The sequence below is a fragment of the Chelon labrosus genome, assembly GCF_963514085.1.
Source record: "Chelon labrosus genome assembly, chromosome: 1".
Taxonomy (NCBI): Eukaryota; Metazoa; Chordata; class Actinopteri; order Mugiliformes; family Mugilidae; genus Chelon; species Chelon labrosus.
Genome location: NC_140337.1, coordinates 18,010,455 through 18,027,047, shown reverse-complemented (window position 1 = coordinate 18,027,047; position 16,593 = coordinate 18,010,455). Strand labels below are relative to the sequence as shown.

Below are 16,593 nucleotides of genomic sequence, written 5' to 3'. Positions count from 1 at the left end.
CAGCTAGCACGTATCACCCCACTGTGGGTGCGTGTACACATATATATATGCGCACTCTCAGTGCTTCACAACCACCCACGGTGCAGCCGCAGCCAGCTCAGCTTGACTCTGGTGCTTTACAGGCAGATGAGTGATTCTTTGTCACTCTGACTCTTTATGCATGTTTTCCTCTAACTCTGATTCATTTGTTCTCTATACTGTTTCTCTTAAGTATTTTTCACCTTCATTGTTCTCTTTTCCTGTTTTCCTCGCTCATAACTTTTTTTCTAATTACTGCTCTGTCACCTTGCCTTCTCATAACTACTCCGAACCGCAAACTTCACACCTCACATGAAAGAAAAATGCACAGGCCGGGATGTAGGCTGCGTATTTTTTTGATAGATGTTGTCCAGATATGTGTGCCGTTATTCCGATTTCTAAACGACTGTCGCATGTCCCTCCTCTGTGTGTCCTTGTGATGTCCAGCTTTTCATTCTGGCCCTTTTTGGAGCAGCTTGATGTGGTTGAACAGCATGCCATATAAACCTCTGTCATGTCAAGCATATCCCAGCTTGCAGTGTTATTCTTCTTCTGGTTCTACTAAAGCTTTCATCCTCCGTTCCCTGAACCACAACTGCCCATGTGCCCTCGACATCCCGAGTATAGCTGAGTAGCAGAGACGTGCCGGGCTGAAAATTTAGTTTCTGATTGTGAAAGTAGAAAACAATGATCCAGCTATAAAGAGAAAACAGATGAGAATGCCTGAAAGGGGTGGTTCAGATACACAAATACATGGCCACACACAAACGCATAGGGACAAACAACTGTTGCTGAGCACACATTCCTCAATGTGAACTGATCTGGCCTTCAGGATTTACCCCCCCAACCTCACCTCTCAACTCTGCCCTTGTACCCCTGACACCAGACTTTCCAATTAACCCTGAAAGAGGCAGCTTTTCTTTAAAGAAATAATTCTGTACAACTTCAGTGCACTCATAGTGTTGACCACCGCTTCTATCTAAGGGTGCTTTCGCGCCAGAGCGTCTCCCCCTCAAGCTTGGTCGTTTTGGCGATCGCTGCGAATGTCCCAGAACAAATCAATCGAGCTAAGACCGGTTAGAGACGGTGTTCTCGGCCAACTTGCACTCGCTCCCGGGAGCGGTTTATCTGCAGTGTGAACACATTACACACATACCCATACAATATCTTTATAAGCTTCTAATTAAATAACCAAAGCAGTAGTTTACCTGAAGCGTCTCTGGAAGAGGGACTGCCGGGTGCACAGTAGCGAGACAGGCTGCTATATCTTGGTCGTAATCACACAACCAAGCAGTTTACCAGACGTCTTTGGAAGTGTGCGCGCCTGCTACACACCTCTGTTGGATGTGCAGCATGTCCATTCATACGTTTGTTTCTAGCCTAGATGCTCAGTCAGACTAAACGTACTGTACAGAATCACAGAGCGGCAGTAAATTCCAGCGCCCACACTCGCCGCCGCTGCTGCTGCTGCTTCGTTCCAGATTCAATTATTTCCAATCACAACACAGTTTGCAAGCGCACAGCGTTGAGGCCGTGTCAGAACTTCATCTCAGTTTCTTAAATGCTCTGTGAACACAAACTGAGCCAAGGTTAAAGGGGAACTACTGTTTTTTACAACCTGGACCTTATTTCTGGCATAAAATACGACCGTTTACTCACCCATATAACTTTGGTGTAATTTGTAGTCAGTCGGGAGATAATTAGATCTGCGTATATCCATATAGTGGGAGTGTAGTGTTGCCTGTTCTGAACTTGCTTGTTTATTGAATGACCAATCTTTTTTGTAATTGATTACCAGTCAAACAAACAAATAAAATGAATAAATCACATTAACAGTGGCACTTTTTACTTATTTACATTCAAAAGCTTATGATGCTGTGAATGAACGAAAACTCTTAAAAGTCTCCAGCTGTTATTTTCTCACATTAGACCTAGCCTGTAATCAAATCCACTAGTCAGAATGAAGGTACGTTTGTCTTAAAGGGGACTCACCCATATAACTTTGGTGTCATTTGGAGTCATTCGGACGACATTTAGATCTGCGTATATGCATATAGTGGGAGTGAATGGGGCACCGATACGCAGCCTCTAAATAACGCATTATCTGCCGCGAAACTCGTTAATTTAACCAATATTTTGTTATCATACGCTAGTGCTATTCCCCGTTGAGTCCAGAGTTACCTGTTATCATCATCCAGGGTCTGTAGTTTGACCTACTAACCTCTGACCTGAATGATGTCATCTCTGAGCGTCGCACCCAAGACGGTCGGCTTGTTTACCTGTAATTTGCTGCTGCTAGTTTTTTGCAACATGGCTGAATATTTTTCCGATTCTGAGGTTGTGGACGAACCATAGCTAAAAAACAGTAGTTCCCCTTTAAATGGAGGTATGTCCTGATCAGTATCGGGGCCGATCCAAGCATTTTTTTTGCTTTCGGCCAAGTCTGATCTTTTGTAATTATTTATTTTAGCTCTGCTGTAAACCACGTTCCTGTAGCGTCTTCTTCCTGTTTTATATTGGTTAAAAATCGTAGAAGGTGAAGCAGAATCGCGTCACTGAACAAGTGGTTTACTGGATTATGAAGTGACTCAGACAGCAATTTGTAAATTATGCAGTGTGGATGTTTCGCAAGGTGGAAGTAGGAGATCATCAGTCAGCTTGATTCCCGTCCTACAAGAAAAACAGAACACATCATGTACTGAACCGTTCCTCTGTTAACAAATTAAAACTGAAATTTCAACACTGCTTCATACGAGTAGTCATATAAATAGTATAGCGCATGAAATACCAGGCGTGCTGCCCTCAGGCAAACTCGGACTCGTGTGTCACAGCAGGCCAGCTGATAAGTACTTAACACATTAACACAGAGATCCACAGCCTTCACGGTGCACTTCTGTAAAATTGCATTATAGCTAAAATGAATTGAATTATATGGTTCCGTATTAAGTTGGATTCCGTATAAGCGAATGTTGTGCGTCATATTACGTTAATCTGACAGTATCTCAGCCCTCGCTAACTTACTTGGAACCTTCTGTCCCGTCGAATTTTAATTTTCAGACTTAATATCAGTTTCTAAGTTACTGTAAAGACATCTGCAGCAGATAATAGGTTTCTATTCTCTTTTTTGTTGTTGTCTGTATCTCGACTCAAGGGCATGCTGACCCTTCGTGGACTGATAATAACCGTGTGGGTGTGTAACTGGAGAGAGAAATGTGTGTGCATAAGGGAGGTAATCTTTTTAATTCTATGCAGTGTTTGAAGTTTTGAGGTCGGCTCCAAACTTTAACATCAAACAGGCGGGTCACCCACCTTCCCTTCATCATTGTCTCCTCCTCCTCCTCCTCCTCCTCCTCCTCCTCCTCCCATCGTCCCCCCTCCCTCTCCTTTCTCTGTGATCTGTGAGACCGACGCAGAAATGTCCTGCAGATAAAGTGGGGGCAAGTCAGATTAGACATATAGACGCTCAGCAAACACAAACATCTGAGGCAAGAGAGAGCGCGCAGGCGAGTCATGATGCTTAGGCAATGAGTTTAGAGACAATAGCTCTGTGGAGTTGTGCACATCCAAAACTGTGTGTGTGTGTGTGCAGCTGTTGCAGCCAGTTGTTTCATCATCACTCTGTAACCATGTTTGACACTCAGGGCTATTTTTACCCCACAGTCAGAGCCACAACCCACTAGATGTCTCACAAGTCACTAGCACCAAACACACACCCTGAGGATTTCCACTGAGATGCACGTGGTAGGATGTGTGTTTACCTTTGTTGCTATAGTGTCTGAGTGTGTGTGTGTGTGTGGATTCGTGCGTGTGAAGCTGTGTCACGTGCCACTCGGGCAAACGCCGAACAGCTGCATGTGGTTTGTGTTTGTGTATCTGACAACGGCTGGCCCCTCTCTCCCTCTCTCTCTCTCTCTCTCTCTCCTGTCTGGGCTCATGGTGAGACCTCCTCCTCATTCGCCAGCTATCAAAGCACTGACCAAATCACACACACACACATTTTCACAGTCACTACACATACTACTTCTTTTGTGTCTTGGTCTAAGAGGAGCCAGATGCGAACTAACACATGCACATGCTTGTGTTCCCCAAACTGGTGTGTGTGTGTGTGCGTGTGTTTGCAGGTTTCCTTTGTTCCTGGGTGTTTCTGGTTTCACGTCTGTTCTCGAGACCGTAAGAACAGGAGGAAAGTTTGGTTTGTGCGGTTTCTCCTGGTTACCAGCCTCGTTGTTTGGTCTAAATCTCCAGTCTTTTCTTTTTCTTTTCTTTTTTTTTATACCATGCTGACTCAGCTGATCCGGAGCATTTAATAGCGTGTGTGTGTGTGTGTGTGTGTTGCAGATTTTGCAACGTTTAATAGGGTCTGTGTTAGCTTTCTGGGCTCAGATTCACGGCCCAGTCAGCCAACAAGTCTCTGAACACAGTGTGTGTGTCTGCTGTAATGCCGTTTTAACGAGCCATTACACTGTATGCGCTGGCACAGGTATCCTAGAAAAGTATATTATAGTCTTATAGGTGGACGCGCATGTGTGTGTGTGTGTGCGCATCTGGGTGTGCACGCATGTGTACAATAATGTATTGACCTTGTCTCTCATTGCCGGTTCCCAGAAGGTTGATGAATAAATAAAGGCGTGACGCCTTCGCAGTGAGCCTGTGTCTGCTGCTGGCAATCCAGAATGACACTACCCTCACATACTCCCTCACACAAAGCTATCTACCACTCTGTTTGCAAGGCCATATTTGCAGAGTGGAATAATGTTGGTTCTGCAACACTGTGACCCAGTGTTCCACCTTTCCGTGCCGCTGCATTCATGCACAGATCTAGATGTGTGTATATATGTGGCTAGTGTAGCTAGCTTGGCTGCAGCCCAGGTACTTAAACTCTCCTGCTGACCTTTTTTTTGTTTCATACGATACTTGATCATATTTCCAAATTGCATCCGAGGCTTCTGTTCTAGGCTTTAGTTTATAATTTAACAATATTCAGAACCGCGTTCTTACAGGAGAAGCTAAACATTGCACAGATCTCGCCTCTACAACTTTTCTCTATTTTCCAGAGAGGCCCTTTTCTTATTTTAGGGGTAAACTAGAATAATCTTACATGCATTATACTCATTACAATGCTATTTATTTCCGCAGCATCTGTTTTCACCCGCTATCAAAACCGCGTGATTTTTAGCTTCTGTTCCGCCCACCGCAACCCTCGTCAACCGGATGGTTCTGTTCCGATGGGTCTAACTTAAAGTCTCTTTCAAGCATTATGCTCTGTGGTACGTAGAGATGAAGATAAATAAGCGAGGGCTCCAAACTGGGCATTTCAAGTGGGTCAGGCGCAGCGTTTTATACGGGAAAGAGTTTTGGCTTTGCAGCTTTGCAGATGGTTTGCATGCAGAAAATGATGAATATGACTTTATGAACACCTGAAACGTTTCGCCTCCAGTTCCAAATGATTCAAGGAGCTATGTGTTTTCAGGCTGTTGGTCGTCTGCATTTCCACTGAGTTAAAAAAAAAAAGTTTAGTTCGGGAAAAGTTTAGTTCAGCAGGTTAGGGTTATGCAGGAGACTAAAAACGTGGCAGCACTGCAACAATAGCAAGCTTGGAGGAGATTGAGGACGTGTTTATGATGATTTTCCACCTTATAAATGGGGTCATTCAATGCTGGAAAAGATGCAAACAATGGCAGAAAAGCAGATTCAAAATGCCACAGATGCTAGACTTAGAGTGGGCAGATATTATAAGCTCTCGGAGAGATTGATTGTGACAGAGCTGTGTTAGTATTGGACGCGACGCTGCAAGTACTCAGCGAATCGGAGTACTGTGCTTTTGAAAAGTATTACCCACAAGCAGGAATTTTATGGGGGCTTTTCCCTTGGGAAAGTTCCTGCGGTGGAATTGCAGCTTATGCTAACATGTCGCTAATCCTCCCGTAAACCACTGCAATTAAATCCAAAATATTTGAATCTGTAAATAAACTTGTTGCAACTTGTTTTTTTTAAAATAAAAACAAAAAAACAAACTTAAATAAATATTTGGTTTGACCACCCTTTGCATAAACATCTAAGGTTTCACAAGGTCTTGCACAGTATTTAGCAGATACCTGTGGTTCTGTGCCCGACTGTGCTGCCGTAGCTGTGTTCTCACTCAGTCACACACACACACTCATTAAAACACACACTCACAGAGAGCACTGTGAGTGGTCAGCAAGATGAAGTGTCACACCTCTGCTGAGGTCACAAGAGTTAGAGCTCTTTGGGGGTCAAAGGTGAAGCCGGGCAGTCACGGCCTCTGCACGTGCCCATAGCAAGTGTCCTAGCAACCAGGCATGGAGAGGTCATGTGTACAAATGCACAAAGGAAGTAATGCATGCATGCAACAGCAATATACACACACACAAATTTAAAAACCACAATGCAGCACACGCTCCGCTATATGGAACACAGTTGTGGGACTCGCCTTCTTGGTTTGATTTAGGGCTTTTGCGTCATTTGGTCCCGTCCACCCGCTGGATTTCATTGCGCTCCGACCTCTAATTGGTAAAACAAAAACCCGCATTTGCAGAACAGCATTACCCACTGTGTATTCATCCAGTCACGTGACGGTGCCACAATGCGCCGAGTGACGGAGGTTGACTTGAACAGCGCGTTTGGCTGTAACCCCGATATGCCAAATAAACAGGCGCAGGTTAGTTTAATTTAATGTTTGTGTCTTTATTGCCTGCTCCGTAACATTACACATCCTGCAGAGCTTATCCTCTTTTAAAACGGACTCTGTGCTTGTACTGAAACATTTAGGAGTGTCTCATTAGCTCGTGCCATGACGTGCTCTGCTTGTATATTATCTGTAATTTGTGTGGAAAGCCTGCTCGTCGACCGGCCGTGTTTTGTCTTCTTGTCTGTCGTCTGTCGTTTTTCACTAACACAGACGTGGCCCACGAGTGTAGACGCTGCCACAGCTCTCACTCAGGCCGCTATAACTCATACAAATGGCTGTCGTGAACCCAAGTGAGCTGAGGCCTTGTTAGGGAGCATAAATCACGAGGGTGGTAGGTTTCTCTTGTTCAAAGTGTATTTATAACATCTAGAATTACTGAACATCCCGACAAAGACATGTACTATCTAAGTTATCGCCGTCTTTTCTGGGTGAATCACATGAAAAGTCGACATCTAACGTGTCTTGGAATTAATCTTACCGTCTATAATTGCCATGGAAGTTGTTGTTTTTTTATACATCTATGCTTTAAGTGTGCATTTTCTTCTTTTATTTCCACACATCAGCGAGCTAATACACATGCCATCTATAAAGACACATTTCTGTTTTGTAATTTAAAAAGAAAGCTGCCACGCGCAGTTCATAGAAAGTGGATGACTTTGATGTGGGCTTACTGGCTTAAGGTCACAGTGATTTAAGTAAGCAATAAATTCCTTCATGCCCTGTCTAGGTCCCTGTCAGACACTCTCTCTCTCACACACACACACACACACACGTAATGACTTGCTCTTTTTGAGGTCAGGGTTGCACACATCAAAGCTAAGCAGAACAGCCAAGTCAGTAGCCTCTTTACAACGTACACCTCACTCCAGAGATGTGCCCGCAATTTTTCGCGTCCGTGTGATGGCTGGCAGTCTGGCTGTGTATGACCTGTTTTCAGGAACAAACCATTGTCGATGCAGTGTACACATTAAAAAGATTACAAGCACATTTTGTGGCAACAAGACAATACTGTAATGAGCAGATTAAATTAATCCATCCACCCATCCATTTTCATCCACATATCCAAAGCTGGGTCACGGTGCAGGCTAAGCCCTGTACTCCACATGTTTCTCTCCCTAGAAACACCTTCTACACCAATCAGCCACAACATTAAGAACACTGACAGGGGAAGCAACACATCTTGAACATTCAGTGTTCTGTTGGGAAACCTTTGGACCTGGCATTCATTCGTGTGGATGTTACTTAGACATGTAGCACCCACCTAGACCAGGTACCCCCACCCCAGAGCAGTGACACTCCTTGAGCAGTCATCCCCATCAGGATGCAGTCTGACACAGACACACACACAAAAACAGTTTAGGAACAACTCAAAAAAACATGAAGAACAGCACAAGGTGTTGACCTGGCCTCCAAATTCACAAGATCCCAAACTGATCATGTATCTGTGGGATGATCCACAGAGGCCCCTCCCCTCAACCCATAGGACCCAAAGGCCTCCCACTAACAACATCCTGTTGCCAGACACCACAGGACACCCTCAGAAGGACCATGTCCATTCTCTGATGAGTCACATCTGTTTTGGAGGCACAACGGAGACCTACACAATATTAGGAAGGAGGTCATAATGTTATGCCTGATCAGTGTAGTTCCTCATGAGGAATCCTAAAGCGCCGTTAAGCCAGAGGAGATGTGTGGACGGTTCAGTGAATTCTGGTTCTACCCCAGGGTATCCTCCTAGCTGGCCATGCACGGCAACCCTCCAGTGGTAGTTGCTCAGGGGCATCTTCACCAACCAGAGGCCATACCACCTCAATTGGCCTCTTTCAACCCAAAGGAGCAGTGTATCTACTCCAGGCTACTCCCTCTTGATGCTCTGAGGCTGAGCCTAGCCACCCTGCTGAGGAATCTCGTTCCGGCTGCTTGCATCCTCGTAGCCGTTTCTTTCGATCACCACCCAGTGCCGTAGATGAGGGTTGGAGCGTAGATTTGAGCTTTGATTTCCGGCTCAGCTCTCTCTTCACCACAACAGTTTGATATACACTATATTACCAAAAGTATTCGCTCACCCATTCAAATGATCAGAATCAGGTGTTCTAATCACTTGGCCTGGCCCCAGGTGTATAAATTCAAGCACTCAGGCATGCAGACTGTGAAACAAGACATTTGTGAAAGAATGGGCCGCTCTCAGGAGCTCAGTGAATTCCAGCGTGGAACTGTCATAGGATGCCACTTGTGCAACAAATCCAGTCGTGAAATTTCCTCGCTCCTAAATATTCCACAGTCAACTGTCAGCTCTATTATAACAAAATGGAAGCGTTTGGGAAAAACAGCAACTCAGCCACGAAGTGGTAGGCCACGTAAAGTGACGGAGAGGGGTCAGCGGATGCTGAAGCGCATAGTGCAAAGAGGTCGCCGACTTTCTGCACAGTCAATTGCTACAGAGCTACAAACTTCATGTGACCTTCAGATTAGCCCAAGTACAGTACGCAGAGAGCTTCATGGAATGGGTTTCCATGGCCGAGCAGCTGCAGCCAAGCCACACATCACCAAGTGCAATGCAAGGCGTCGGATGCAATGGTGTAAAGCACGCCGCCACTGGCCTCTAGAGCAGTGGAGACGCGTTCTCTGGAGTGATGAATCACGCTTTTCCATCTGGCAATCTGATGGACGAGTCTGGGTTTGGAGGTTGCCAGGAGAACGGTACATTTCAGATTGCATTGTGCCAACTGTGAAATTTGGTGGAGGAGGAATTATGGTATGGGGTTGTTTTTCAGGAGCTGGGCTTGGCCCCTTAGTTCCAGTGAAAGGAACATTGAATGCTTCAGGATACCAAAACATTTTGGACAATTCCATGCTCCCAACCTTGTGGGAACAGTTTGGAGCGGGCCCCTTCCTCTTCCAACATGACTGTGCACCAGTGCACAAAGCAAGGTCCATAAAGACGTGGATGACAGAGTCTGGTGTGGATGAACTTGACTGGCCTGCACAGAGTCCTGACCTGAACCCGATAGAACACCTTTGGGATGAATTAGAGCGGAGACTGAGAGCCAGGCCTTCTCGACCAACATCAGTGTGTGACCTCACCAATGCGCTTTTGGAAGAATGGTCAAAAATTCCTATAAACACTCTCCTCAACCTTGTGGACAGTCTTCCCAGAAGAGTTGAAGCTGTAATAGCTGCAAAAGGTGGACCGACATCATATTGAATTCTATGAGTTAGGAATGGGATGGCACTTCAGTTCATAGAATGAGTAAAGGCAGGTGAGCGAATACTTTTGGTAATATAGTGTAAGTTGGTGCTGCTACTGAACCAAACAACGTGTCCATCTCTCGCTCCATTATGCAGTCACCGATGAACAGTGTCCCAAAGTATCTGAACTCCTTCGCTTTGTGGAGGAGGTGACGTTCTCTTCTGATGCAGGGCTAGAATGAGTGAATTAAATAAAAAAATAAACATTTTTGCTTTGATATTGACATTTTAGACTTGAATCTGCTTGTAGCTAAACTTATTCTGTCTATCCGAAGGTTCTCAGTAATCCAGGTTATAGTATATTTAAAAAAGACGAAAACTAGGGCAACTTGTTTTGGCCAATGCAGCAGTTCTGAATCAGTAATCAAACAGGAAAAGATGTAGAGACAGCAGTCTGTTAGCATCATGATAGTGGACAATAAAAGACAGAGCACGTTACAAAGACAGAGACAAAAATGCAGAGTGGATACGGAGCATATGGACGGAGGCGAGAGAGAGAGCGCGAGAGGAGAGAAAACTCATTACAAAAGTAGAGTTTAGATGGGTGTTGGTTCCGTGAGGAGCAATGGTCCCAGGTGTGTGGGATGAGGGGAAGCGGGAGAGTCGAGGGAATCTAGGTCCCCGTGTGCCATATGTTGTCTGTCGTCCCCCTTTCTTCTCACTCTTTTTAAATTCGCTTTCATTTCAGGCTCCGCGCTGGCTCAGTGAGAGATGCCGATCTAGGATTGCTGTTCATTATTATTCACACTTCTGTCTCTCCCTCATCGTCTTTAATAGCCGCAGGTTAAGTAAGGTGACAGTGGGAGTGCGAGTGGGCGGAGGGGGTTTGGCGTTTGGTGGCTGTTTGGGTCTCCTTTTGTGTGCCTTTGAGAAAGCCTTAATAGCTTCCATGATTTGTCCTCACAATCTAAGGTGTGTTTAGTGAGGCTTTTCTCTTTGCACTCTCTAAATACGACACAACTCTGGCAAACTGCAGCCGGTCTGATCGCCTATTTGCTGGTGTTACTTCGCTGTACAGTTTTGTGAGTACTGTATACGTCCACGTTTCCCTGCTGGTCTTTTTGTCTTTGACCACAGCGCAGGAACATACCACGAGTTTAAATGACATGTCATCTAAAAATAGCCTCTAAACTCACTCACCCTTCCCTCAACGCAGCCCTGCTCTGGCCGGATAACCCCCCCACCACCCCACCACCTCACCCCACCCCATCCCATATCTCTCCACCCCATTATGAAATGCAATCTGCTCCGACTGTACATTCCTCTCATAGGAATGAGCCAACTCCCCTGTAAATTAGAGAGAGGGGGGTAGTCATTGTTGTTTTCTGCCAGACAAAGGCAGCTAGCAAACAGGAGTTTAGAGGCTTCCAACTGGTGGTTATTTGGGTTTACCGGCCTATGGGGCCCGGAGGGAAGCTGCTGCTGCTACTGCTGCTGTGTCACCAGGTTGGAGTGCCTCAAGGCTCCATCCCGGGGCCCCTCTTTGGTCTTTTTTTTTTTTTTTTTTTTTTACCCCGCTCCTCTCTGTTGTGACTGTGTGCCTGTATATGTGCCCATGTATGGGCCCTCGGGCTGTTGTCAGGCAGATCACGGGACCTGTTGTGAGTTACCCCAACTGTCTGTGTCTACCTTTATACCTCTGCTCCCTCAAGATGGAGAAATAAAGGAGAAGAAAGGTGGGAGAGACCAGGGATGAGGAGGAGGGAGGGGGGGTTTACAACAGAGGGATCGAGTGAATTCCTTGACGTGCGCAAAACATGTCCGCAGGGGGAACTGCAAGCCCAGCAAGATTCCAACTTCTTAAAAAAAAAAGACCCCCTCCTCTTCCCCTCCCATTCTCCTCCTCCACTGCCCTCCTCCAACCTTCCTCTCCTCCTCCCCCTCTCCTCCTTGGCCCTGGAGTAGTTTAAGCCAAGGGATAATCTGTGGAGGAATTCCAAAAGGCAGGAATCCAGGGATTATCCAAGAAGAAAGAAAAAAAAATGGTAGATGATGGAATTTTTAAGGGTCTACCTGAAATAATTGCTCGAGTTTGGAGCTGGGAAATTTGAATTTGGTTGATTTCAGTTCACAGATAAGGATAATTACATGCCGTCCCTAAAGCAGATGTGCTTCGCTCTGAGACAATAGTGTTGTTGCCTGTTCTGAACTTGCTTGTTTATTGAATCACCAATCTTTTTTGTAATTGATTACCAGTCAAACAAACAAATAAAATTAATAAATCACATTAACATTGGCACGTTTTACTTCCTGGCATCCAAAAGCTTATGATGCTGTGAATGAACGAAAACTCTTAAAAGTCTCCAGCTATTATTTTCTCACATTAGACCTAGCCTGTAATCAAATCCACTAGTCAGAATGAAGGTACGTTTGTCTTAAAGGGGACTCACCCATATAACTTTGGTGTCATTTCTATTCTTTCGGGAAATAATTAGATCAGTGTATATTCATGTAGTGGGAGTGACTGGGGCACCGAAATCAGCCTCTAAATAACGCATTATCTGCTGCGAAACTCGTTCATTTCAATATTTTGTTATGATATGCTAGTGCTATTCCCCGTTGAGTCCAGAGTTACCTGTTATCATCATCCGGGGTCTGTAGATTGACCTACTAACCTCTGACCTGGATGATGTCATCTCTGTGCGCCGCACACACCCCGTGCAGCTTGTTTACCTGTAATTTGCTACTGCTAGTTTTTTGCAACATGGCTGAATATTTTTACGATTCTGCGGTTGTGGACGACGACTTTGTTTATGATGGACGTCCTTACCGTTTTGAGTATACAGATGAGGAGCTCATTGAAAGGAGGATGCGGAGGCAGAGAGAGGAACAGCTGGCTAAAGAACAACAAACTGCTGCACATCCACGAATAGATAACAGGTAACTCCGGACTCCACGGGGAATAGCACTAGCGTATCATAACAAAATATTGGTGAAATGAACGAGTTTCGCGGCAGATAATTCGTTATTTTGGAGCTGCGTTTCGGCGCCCCATTCACTCCCACTATATGGATATACGCAGATCTAAATATCGTCCGAACGACTCAAAATGTAACCAGAATTATATAGGTGAGTAAACGATCGTATTTTATGCCAGAAATAAGGTCCAGGTTGTAAAAAAACAGTAATTCTCCTTTAAGTGTTCTCCCATCAATCATGATTAGTATTTAGCATCAGTTATCTAATATTCTGTTTCACCGAAGAGAAATGACTAAATGCTAAGTTATTGTTAGCCTGTAGATTAATTAGCTGGATTTATTAAATTAATTGACAACGGTTTTAATAGCTCACAAGTTTGTTGATAATTAATAACAATTAAACAAGTCCTTAATTGAAACCCTAATCAAATCAAACTAAGTCCAAATAAGAGTCTCTCAACTTGATGTATTTTCGTGGTAATTTCTGCTTTTTATCACTTTACCTGTCCTCCTGTAAATGGCAGATAAAACATGTAAATATAGGCTGGCATCATTACAGTGTTCTGAAAGCTGCAACGCGATCTGTGTACGGCTCTGTTATTGTAAACAAGCTGCATGGTTGAGGCTTAGCTCCTCCTGTCCTACTTAACTGGTCGATAAACAGGCTCTAGCTTTAATTATGTGATGTCTGATATTGCGCCTTCTTACATCATGCTGGTATCTTGTTTATGTGTTTTGTCTGGCCGTGTGTTATTTCGTGCATGCATTTGTGTTTGTCCATCGCTATTTCTCCTAGCCTTGGTCTGTGTATGTGTTTTGGATGTCTGAGGATATAATAACCGTGGGTGTACAGTTTGTCTGGCAACTGTAATCACCACCGCTCTGTGCAGTCGATCAGTACATCGGGATCTGTTCACGTTAGTATGTATGTGTCTTGTGCCTGTTTTCATATATACACAGAGGATTACATCAGGGTCTGTGCACATTTTGTGCCATGTTATCTTCTTGTCTTTATGGTCGGATTAATTTTTATTTCTACTTTCTGCTTCACTGTCTGTTTGACACCAGTCTCACAAATGTTTGTATCTCCAAATCTCCTCAGTTAACCTTTCCTCGATGTTTTCCGTCTTTATTGAGCCAAAACAATCAATTAGAAAATTGAAGAGATGGAGAAGCAGCCAGAAATACTAAAGTGGAAACAAGTTACTACCAAGCGGACCAGTCACAGCTCTTGTGGGTTGCGTCGCCACAGCACGTAGTTACATTTCTGAGGAGGTGCACGCCAGCTACGGCGCTAGGGTCTGCGCCGTTGCTTCTGCGTCAACTTACTGCAGAAGTCTAAACCGCCTATTAGGGGTGTTTAGACTCTGCCCTCGCAGCCAAAGCTCCACCAAGGACACAAAATACAAGTCATCTGAACGATTTCACTCTTGATACTCCACAAGGTTAGCCTGACGAGCCAGACCCACATTAAATGTAGGGTCTGGGCACTCTCCATAGACAGGGCTCAACCGGAGGGGTGGGATAAACGGTTGTCTTTCAAACTCCCTCTCCACGCAATAGGATAGCGCTACAACCAATCAGAGCAACGAAGAAGGTGACGTAGTCAGAGCGACGGAAAAGAGAGTTTCTTTCTCAGAGAAAAGCTTAACTTCAAGTCTTTCAGAGTGGCGGCCAAAGCCGATTCGAAAGAAGGTTGTTCGCTAGCAGCAGCCATCGCTCTGGTAGTTCTAGCAGGATGGGGAATTCACGCGTAATTCACGGAACTTATGGTCGCAGGTCAGTCGTCATCATGTTAAGCCCGCCCACCGACTCGTGATTGGCCCGGTACATCTTGGATTTTTCGAAATCTCAAGTCAATGGAGAGTAACTAGACCGCCCCTGGAAGCAAATGTAATTTGCTTCCAGGGGCGGTCTAGATTCTAGGCTACCACAAGTTAAGAGATAAATAGAAGAACAATTGTCGTGAAATGCAATGCACATCCATACAACCAATGAGGGGCCTACATCGCCTACTTTGGTGTTCCCAAAGCCCAGCCTCGCATGCTGACTACTTACATCTCATATCCAAAGTTAGAACCTTTCTGGACATTGTCAACGATTCAGCTTGTTCAGCCTCTAAAGTTGTGGTATAGGTCCAGGCAAATCCATCTCAGGGAGACTTGTCAACCTGAAACATTGTCTGTTTGAGGACAATTTACAAAAAAAACAATATCTGGGCTAGTGACATTGTATGTTAAGTGATAAATCCAGGATAAGAACCTACAATATTATGACACTTGCATTATTCTGTGAGCTCACGGAGCAAGAGGAGATCTCTTAACAGTCCAGTCTCAGAAACTGGCCTCTAAAGGGGCTCAACTGCCAAAATATTAGGACCGCTTTTGTAGAGTGGCTTCAACACTGACATTTCCCTGGATGTCCAGCTACACGGATAAAGATACTATACATATTCCTCCTTCATCTCCATCAAATGTCCTCTGTTAGCTCCTCTGTTACGGTTTATCCTGTTGACAGTCATGGTGCCTAGTCGTCATAGGCTGGGTACACCCTGGACTGGTTGCCAGGCTATCACAGGGTTAACACAAAGAGACATAAACCCACTCACATCTACATCTACGTCACCAAATCACCAATTTAACAATTTTTGCACGACGGGCCGGCAGGTTCACATTCAGAACGTTCTTGCTAAACAATCACAGATGGGTGTGGTGTTCTGCGTCTTTACACTTTTGTCCGAGAAGCGTACGTGCAAGTCTGCGAAAGAAGGATGCAATACATCAGAGGTAGCTGGCTGTATGAAGCGGCTATTTACCCAGCCATCGTGGCGCTGCCTCCTATAATACCTTCCATCTATTAGCAAACAGCGCTGATAAATGATTTGTGTATCCTTTCTGATATCCGTGGTATGCTTGCTTTTCAGGCACAGGCCCTGGCCCGCCCAGTTACAGTCCATGCAGTCGAACAAGCTCGGCAGTGGCAGGTAAGAAGAACAAGCTCATCCGAGTGTGTGTGTGTGCACATTGAGTACGTGTGTGTCTACTCTAATAGATTATCGATGCACTGCTGGGTTGGTTGGCTACAGCAGACAGTGGAAATGGGCCTGGACTCCCCTGAGGAAACAAGATATCTCCAGTGCACACACACACACACACATACAGTAGCTACAAATACAGGCACTATGTGACTTGGTAGAAGAAGAAAAAAAAAAAAGCTCTCATGCACAAGACTTTAAAGCACATTTTGCACACACACACACACACACACACACTTAGGTACAATTAGACACACCACACACCTGCTGGGGTTTCAGAGGAAGCTGAGCTCCATTCTGCCTGTATCTGAAGATGAAAGGAGGAGAAGAGGAGCGACAGACAGGAGTAAGAGGAGGAGGGATTAGAGGAGAGAGGGAAGAGAGTGTTGAGGAGAGGAGGAGATGGGCAGGGAGGTATAGGACAAAGAGCAGATAAAAAGGAAGAGGAGGAGCGTGTGTGAAGAGCGATAGCCAACTCTTCTACCTCGCCTCCTTTCTTCTCCTTTGTGAGCAGATGGGTGGAGGTATCGCATTGTAATGAAAGCCAAAAAACGGAAAACGGGGACAGGCAGACGCATACATGAAGTACGTACACACTGGCAGTCACACGTGGCTGCACACACACTTTCCCTCACTCCACCAGACAGATGCAGTACTTTGCATCC

At 45.1% G+C, this 16,593-nt stretch overlaps 1 long non-coding RNA gene across 1 annotated transcript in view; it reads left to right on the top strand.

Moving 5' to 3' along the window:
• Nucleotides 1–16,159, top strand: part of LOC311487786 — a 45,344-nt gene extending 29,185 nt beyond the window's left edge. The window contains exon 4 of the long non-coding RNA XR_014699057.1: nucleotides 15,818–16,159. This is a non-coding gene — a long non-coding RNA (uncharacterized lncRNA). The remainder of the gene's footprint in view (nucleotides 1–15,817) is intronic.
• The last annotated feature ends 434 nt before the right edge of the window (nucleotides 16,160–16,593 follow it).